This window comes from Sinocyclocheilus rhinocerous, unplaced genomic scaffold, assembly GCF_001515625.1.
Source record: "Sinocyclocheilus rhinocerous isolate Xijiao unplaced genomic scaffold, SAMN03320098_v1.1 scaffold934, whole genome shotgun sequence".
Classification (NCBI taxonomy): Eukaryota; Metazoa; Chordata; class Actinopteri; order Cypriniformes; family Cyprinidae; genus Sinocyclocheilus; species Sinocyclocheilus rhinocerous.
The window spans coordinates 1,148,222-1,156,386 of record NW_015658752.1 but is presented as its reverse complement, the minus strand read 5'-3'; the positions used below and the strand labels follow the sequence as shown (position 1 = coordinate 1,156,386).

The following is an 8,165-nucleotide window of genomic DNA, read 5'->3' as shown; positions in this document are numbered from 1 at the left end:
TGTATTAAGTGACAGCAGCATAATATACAATACCTATACTGACCGCTGTTTGGGTCTACGCTCTTAATATGACCCAAACAATAAAATAAAAGCAGAAAATCACTCACTGCTCTGGACTGAACAACTTCTATAGCTCTAATAAGAAGACATTTCTTACTTGAATGCTGCTTTTAAATGCTCTGGCGTGGAGATAAACATGGCAGATAGTGTGTGTGCGGCTCACTCAGGGTCCGCAGCTAATACGGCTGTGTCAGTCAACTATCGTGGGCGGGGCTGGTAAAGTGTGATGTCACACTTTACGGATTCTGTGATCAGAATCTGAGACACTGCTCATTATTCATAGAGATACAAAAAAAAAGGAGTGGGTGGATTTTTATCATTATAGGGTGGTAGGGTGGTATAGGTGTACCCACTGCCAACACACATGTATGTTCAAACAACATGTAAAAGTGAATTTTGCATAATAGGTACCTTTTAACTGACACATGTACACCATAAATAAATAATATTTTACAAGTTGCAACTAAAACAACAAGTACTTGAGTGTTTACAAGAAAATAATTTCAGTCTTTCAACTTCAAAATTTCATGTTTAATTTGTTATTTGCCATTGCTTTGTTATTATTTGTGTGATTTCTGAGTGAAAATTGTTTATTTCGATGTACAATTTTCATTAAGAAATTGCTAGTAAATTTCACAATTTCTTACAAAGAAATAGCAAGTAACATTGAATTAAACACGAAATGTTTAAGTAGAAAGACTGAAGTAGCATTTTTGTAAAATGTTCTACAATAATCTTTATTTACAACTTCGAAAAAAAAAGTCACAGTGTAGAGCTCAAATTAATTAAAAAGTCTTATTTATGATGCATTATAAAGGTATTCATAATATATGATGTAATGCATTATATTTTTTCATAAATAATTGTAACCAAATTTAAAATGCATTAAAATATTTGAAGGTTTGTTTTTGTCGTGTTTTAATGCATTATTAAATGTGCAACAATAAATAGTTTAGTATTATAATGTATTATAACTGTAGTTACAATTATTCATGAGATCATACAAATACATTAGGTGCATTACAAGGTTAATGCCTTAAAACTACTTTTATAATGCATTATATATAAAGCCTTTAAGGTAAGTGTTACCAAATAATTGTACACAATATTATTAGTATATATTTGTTACATTAAAATACCTAATATACCAATGTGTGCATTTTTGTGTGGCAGTTCAGTGGGGTTTGAATCAGAGCTTTTTTTTTTTTTTACTTTTTTTTCAGCATTGACTTTTTAAATAGATCAGACATGCTTTGAAATAGAAGAATCAGTTGCTCCAACAAGCACTTTCAACAAAACAGAAGATCTTTATCTGAAGAAAGCAATTAAAATAAATGATTGTGCTCTGGATGTGTTAGCAAATGCAGGAATATGAAATGCAGTATGGGGTTTATTTGTGTTTCATTATTAAGAAAACCATTCACAGCACTGACAGCAGCATTGTTGGAAATGCTTCAGTGTCTTCATTAGAGTGACAGTCTAAGCCGGGATCTGATTACATGCCAGTAAACGAAACACATTCAGGATAAGTGCAGGAATCTGCTGCTGGCTTATGCTGGTGAACTATTCATATCAAACACACACACACAATTGTAAGGAATTTAACTCATTAATTCTTGATAAGGGAATTAAGTTTTGCAAGCCTGAGGGTGTGATTAAATTACTGTCCTTTTCCTGTTGGATGTAATAGTTCATTCATTGGTGGTCACAAGACATCGTGGTTTCTATATGTTGTGAACGAACTTTCCAGTCCTGATACAAAGAAAGCTTTGTTGTCTCCTGATTGAATTAGTTTAGATCTCATGACGAGTTGATTCAGTGGCATATCAGTGTCCGTTCATGATAGAAATCCCTACACAATAATTTGTTCAAACCAAAGCTTTTACTAAAAAGCATCTAGAAAAACAGTTGTTTAAATAAATTTCCAGAAACAATATAAGCAATACTGAACTATTTGAAAAGTTCATTAGTAATGACTTAATAAACAGCAACTGGTCTCCCTAGTAATTTTTCACCCCACAACCAAAAGAAAAAAAAAGACATTATATTAATATTTATTTATTAGAACAATTTAGATTCTTTTTTAATTGCTTAATTTTCCAAAATATATAAATGTACACATTTGATCCCCCAATACACATTAATATACAAAGTAAATTAAGTTATAAAAATAAAAGAATAAAAAAAAAATGTTTTTGACATGAAGCCATATTAATATATAATTTCTATTTTTAATATATATTAATATATGAAGTAAATTTTAATTTATAACTAAAATAAATCAAAATAAAATGGAAAATATGAAAATGTAAAGATAAAAAACCAGCATAAAGTAAATAGAAAATACTAGAATATACTGTGTGTGTGTATATATATGCTTGTTATCTCATAATTAGATTCTGAGACTTTAGCCTGGATTTCACAGACAAAGAGCCTTTCTATCCTCAATTGATAAGAAAAAAAAACAAATTATTATTATTATTATTATATTTTCAGCAGAATATCATACAGTAAATTCTATGTACATGAATTAATAATAATAATAATTATTAGCAACATTTGAATAAGTTGCCTATAATAATAATTAATAGTAGTAGTAGTAGTAGTAGTAGTAGTAGTTGTTGTTGTATTATATAGGCCACTTATTCAAATGTATGATGTTACTAAATATGATTTATAATTAAAATTTGGTGCATATAAATGAAAATGATACAAATATAGATTTTGAATATAGTTCTTAGGGGGGAAAATGGCTAGATTATTCTAAGTAGACTTTTGCTTCCAAATTTGGTTACATCATTTTTTAATGTTTTATTTTCAATTTCAAAAGAAATGCATAAATACCGAGATACTGATTCAAGTATTAAAAATATGAATAAATAAAATAAATTTTTAGATCTTAAAAAAAAAAAGTTGTTCCCTTTCAAAGGAAATGCATGAATACTGATATACTGATGCAAGTACTGAAAATATGAATAGATAAAATAAACATTTGGAGCTATATCACCCAAATGAGTAAAAAAAAAAAAGTATCAAAATAGCTGTAATTGCCCAGCCCTGAAGCCAGAAAACATTTTTTAAAATGCACAGCATTCATATGATGCATGATCATGTGTGGTGGTACATAACATCAGTGGGTAAAGAGTACTCTATTTTAACCGTGCTGCATTGCTGTAAACCCATCAACCTGTCAAGAAGGATGAGCAACCACAGACATCCACCACCCAAAATAAGCCTGGTAACAGCTACTCTTGCGCCTCAGATGCATTTAAATGCAGCTCTGTGTTAGAGAAGATGATGGAACATCCTTGTTCCTCATATTTAGCGCAGCGCTCTATATGGCAGCTTTAGTTTACTATTGAGCTGGTGCTGGTTGAAAGCTTTCACCTTGAGATCGTGCAAATCCTCACGTCTAAAGCATGTCAACAATCCGAGGCTATCTTGTAATGAGTTATGTACAGACCCGAGCTCACATGACAGGAAAGTGAAGTAATCTAGGCGCCAAGTAGCCGCAAAAATAAATCTAACTTATTTTAAACCGGGCTGGCTGGTGGAGTCAGGTTTCCGAGAGAGCTGAAGATCCACAACCTGCTCAACTGAACGTCTGATTAAACTCAAGAAAGATGGAGAAATTTCAACAATACAGTGTTTATATTACTGCGAATTGACTACATATATTTCAGTGCTTGTGAGACTACCTTGAAACTGCAGCTTCTCAAGTGCTACTTTGGCTTAGTTAAACTGAAGTCAAGCTGCACTTTTGGAAAAGTAATTCATCGCACTATACAGTATACAAGCAATCAGGGAAGTATTTATCAGACAGGTACAAACCAAAAACATTGTAAAATATGACTTTTTGAAGTAGTAAATAAAGCAAAGATTTACAGACTACATTTTACAAGAAAATACTATTTCAGTTTTTCTATGTCAAAATTTCACATTTAATTCAATGTTAATTCAATTCTTTGTAACTGTTAGTGAAATTTACTAGCGATTTCTGAGAAAATTGTTTCTACACCATTTTTTTTCAGTCAGAGATTGACATTAACCCGCTAAATTTAGATCTCGTTTCCAGAATCTCACATTTAAATTTCCGCTACTGAAATAAAGAGAGATAGGCTAACAAATAAAAGTGTAGTCTGCAAAAAACTGTATGTCATTTTATTCGTCTTGTCAAGAGTATTGAATTTATTGACTTTGACTTGAATTTATATCGGCCTATTAGCTATTTTTATTCGTCTTGTCAAAATATTAAATTCGTTTGACATTTTTCTGTTAACACAGTGGGAAAAGTGTCATAGAGAAAAATAAATAAATACGACATCTGTCATTTAAAAGTATAGGCTAAGCTAAATATAAACAAAACCGAGTTGATCGTCCTTCAAGGACATGCAGAACAAATTTGCTCCATCCTTATTCTGCTCTGTCACTCATCAACAACCTGCCTGATCCGTCTGAGGGCTGTATATTTACCACCGGTACAGCCTGCTTTGAGCATCGTTATGCACATGCTGTGCACAGACCCCGCAAATAAAAGGCGTGACGTTTAAAGCATGCGTGCAGCGCATGCATAACAGTCCGAGTGAAGGTTGTACCCTACGGTGGTCAATAAGAATAAAGCGCAGATATGCTGTTCTAAATGGACGTCGGGAACGGGATATTGTTAGACCGCCCGCTCCCATTCAAATTACACCAGAGTTACCGACCGCTACCGCGTTTTATTCGGGAATTTAATCCCGCGGCGCAAAAAATCTGGTCGGGTCCCGCGGTTCCCTCTACATTAAACTACTGTAAATGTTCTGCTACGAAAAAGCTGATAAATTCCCTGTTTTAACATGAATTAGGGAATCTTTTAAACTTCATTTACAGTAGTACATTTTATGCTACACTTTTACTCAATGAAAAGTAGCTACAATGCAAAACATTTGTGCAGGATTTACATGAATAAGCTAAGAAACAATTTTCACTCAGAAACTGCTAGTAAATTTCACAAATAAGCAGAAAGTATCGTAAAACTAAAAGTGAAATTTTGAAGTAGAAAGTGTTGATGATTTGTCAAAAGTTATAAATAAAACAATATTGGGTTGGTTGAGTACATGCTGCTAGAAAACACTATTTAAATCTTTCTACGGCAAAATTTCACATTTAATTCAACTGCTATTTTTTTGTAAATTGAAACTTACTAGCAATTTCTGGGTAAAAACTGTTTCCACACCATTTTTTTTTTCAGTTAGGGATCTCAGTCAGGGTAACAACATTAAACAGTATTTGAATTAAACTTGCACTCAATAAAAAAGTAGCAAAACATTTGTGTAGGATTTAGGTAAAAAATAAACCAAGAAATCAATTTTCACTCATAAATTGCTAGTAAATTTCACAAATAGTTATGAAGAAACAGCAAGTAACACTGAAATTCTGAAGTAGATAGTGTTGTGAAAATGATTTGTCAAAGTTGTAAATAAAACATTGTTGGATTATTTAAGTATGTTGTACAAGAAAATACTATTTTAGTCCTCTACTTCAAAAGTTCAGGGTTAATTCAAAGTGTTTTTTGTTTTTATTGTAATTATTGTGAAATTTTTAAGCAATTTCTGAGTGAAAATGATTTCCTATACCATTTTTTGTCAGTGTAGCTACTCCTAAAGCTACTTTTCCTAACAAGTCAACATTAAAAGTTAAACAAATTTACTTAAAGGGTTAGTTCACCCAAAAATGAAAATTCTGTCATTAATTACTCACCCTCATGTTGTTCCAAACCACATTTTCCACATTTTCGTCTCTACTGCGTCACTTTGGACGACAGTATCATGACGCAAGCGTGTGGCGGCGCTAACCCAGATCCAGCGTAATGACGTCATCACGCCGGATCTGGGTCAGCACCGGCGCTGCCACACGCTCGCGTCATGATACTGTCGTGAACGCGCGTAAAGTCGTTATTTTTGTTTTCTTTGCGCAAAAACGTATTCTCGTAGCTTCGTAACTTTACAGTTGAACCACTGATGTCACACGGACTACTTTGTCGATCATCTTTGTACTTTTCTGGACCTTGAACGTGGTAGTTACCTTGCTGTCTATGGGAGGGTCAGAGAGCCCTAAAGCGTGATATCTTAAATTGATATCTAAAAATATCTTAAATTGTGTTCCGAAGATGAACGAAGGTCATACGGATTTCGAACAACACGAGGGTGAGTAATTAATTACAGAATTTTCATTTTTGGGTGAACTAACCCTTTAAGGTTTTCTAGGTTATTATTGAAACCAGAGCAAATATCTTTCAATGGGCTTAATTTAAAGGGAAAACAAGTTTTCATTCCCCATCACTGATATTTGTTCTTGTTTTAAGCATAAACTCACTCAAATTTGTTCAACTTTTAAAGACTTCATTTTAGATTTGCATCTCAAGTATCTTGATTTAAGGATGCTTAGAATTTGTATCAGAAAACAAAAATACTGAGGAGGATTTTTGTTGTTGTTGTTGTTGTTGTTTTGCAATGCATGCAGCATTTCATGCCATGCATTTATGATTTTAAGACTTTCTGCTTTGATTTAAGACTTTAAGGCCTTAATTTGGAAGGGCAAATTAAGACTTTTTAAGATTAATGGTTTTCCTGATTCATTAGTGCGCACTTTTAATTTTTCCATAAAAAAATCTGCAATCTTTTTTGCAATCTCGCTCCATTTCTAAAACTACTTTCCTTTAAGGCTGATGTCACAAATCCCCCAAACACATTGTAACACCAACTTTTGATCATTCATTCAATTCCTGACACATAAAATCAAAGTCCCACACTACATTTGTCTCGATTGTTGTTGAATATACGTCACATTATGGAAGTAAGCTAGATTATGAATAGCATTTGTCTTCTACATTAGTTAGCTTGTCTCCAACACTGATACTTACGTAAAAATTCTGTTGAAGTTTGTAATTATCATACTGTCATTGTTTTGCTTTAGCAATTAATTAAATTAGCATGCAATATGTCTACATTAAGAGTGTAATCATGATATTTTAATGCCTCTAAAAATAAAAAAGGGATCGCCTCAAAATGCCTTCTTATAAAACAAAACAATCCCTATTTCAATGTTTGTCACATAGAAAAACATTCTAAGAATGAGTGAAATTAAATTTGCACAGTCAATTTTGTTATTTGTTGCAGAAGAAGTGAAGGTAAAAGAGAGGGGGGTGGAAACAAATTTACAGGCAATTTCAGGACAGTGACAGAATTGATCAGGTGAAAAAGAAACAAACATCTTCTTAATGAGAAGCTTGTGTTCTCAGTCATTAAGATGGAGCCCAGAGTCTGACATCAGATTGCTGGCGGTTCAAGCAAAGCAGGTTTATGACCGATTCAATAAACAGCTCAATATGGGATTTCACAGCAAAATGAAAAAGCTTTTATTACCAAACACTGCAGAAACAGTACAAAACTAGATCTGCCCAGAACTCACTGAAACGATGCTAGAGTTTACTGAGGGGTTGCAAGGGTGTTGTCAAGCGGTTGCTAAGGTGGTTTACTTCCTACTCGAGGCCCTCCTTCAATGTAGTCGGTGGGACTTTGTTAATCTATTTTATCATCCACCGGGTAAAAATCAATCAGATTATTGTGAAAGAAACACCACAGCTCTCCTCAACCAGCCGCAGAATTTCAAGCTGAGATTTGTTGAAACAAGTTTAATGCATAGTGAGTGGTTTGTTAACAAAAACCACTAACATTTCCAAACAAACTTATTTGAATATGTGCAATATTTATTTTATTATTATTTTTTTTAATTATCAAGAACACAAGCGTTGGGAACCAAATAGTTTTACACAAAGAAAGAAAGAAAGAAAGAAAGAAAGAAATCAAATGATTTTTGTTCCAGTTTCTTTCAACAGTTCTTGAATGTCTGGCGACTGGTATAATAATAATAATAATAATGATAATAATAATAATAATAAACATACCATAATTAACTTAATATCAATATATTAATAACAGTAAATATATATATATATTAATATTTATAAAAGCACATATAAAATAACAGTAATAATAATGATGTTGTTGATAATAATATTAACAATAATTCATGTTTATTATAATATATAACATTAACATAGTAAA

At 32.4% G+C, this 8,165-nt stretch overlaps 1 protein-coding gene across 1 annotated transcript in view; it reads right to left on the bottom strand.

The window, feature by feature from the left end:
- The window catches only part of LOC107722896 (xin actin-binding repeat-containing protein 2-like), a 46,362-nt gene that overhangs the window by 36,172 nt on the left and 2,025 nt on the right, over positions 1–8,165 (bottom strand). The window lies entirely within an intron of this gene.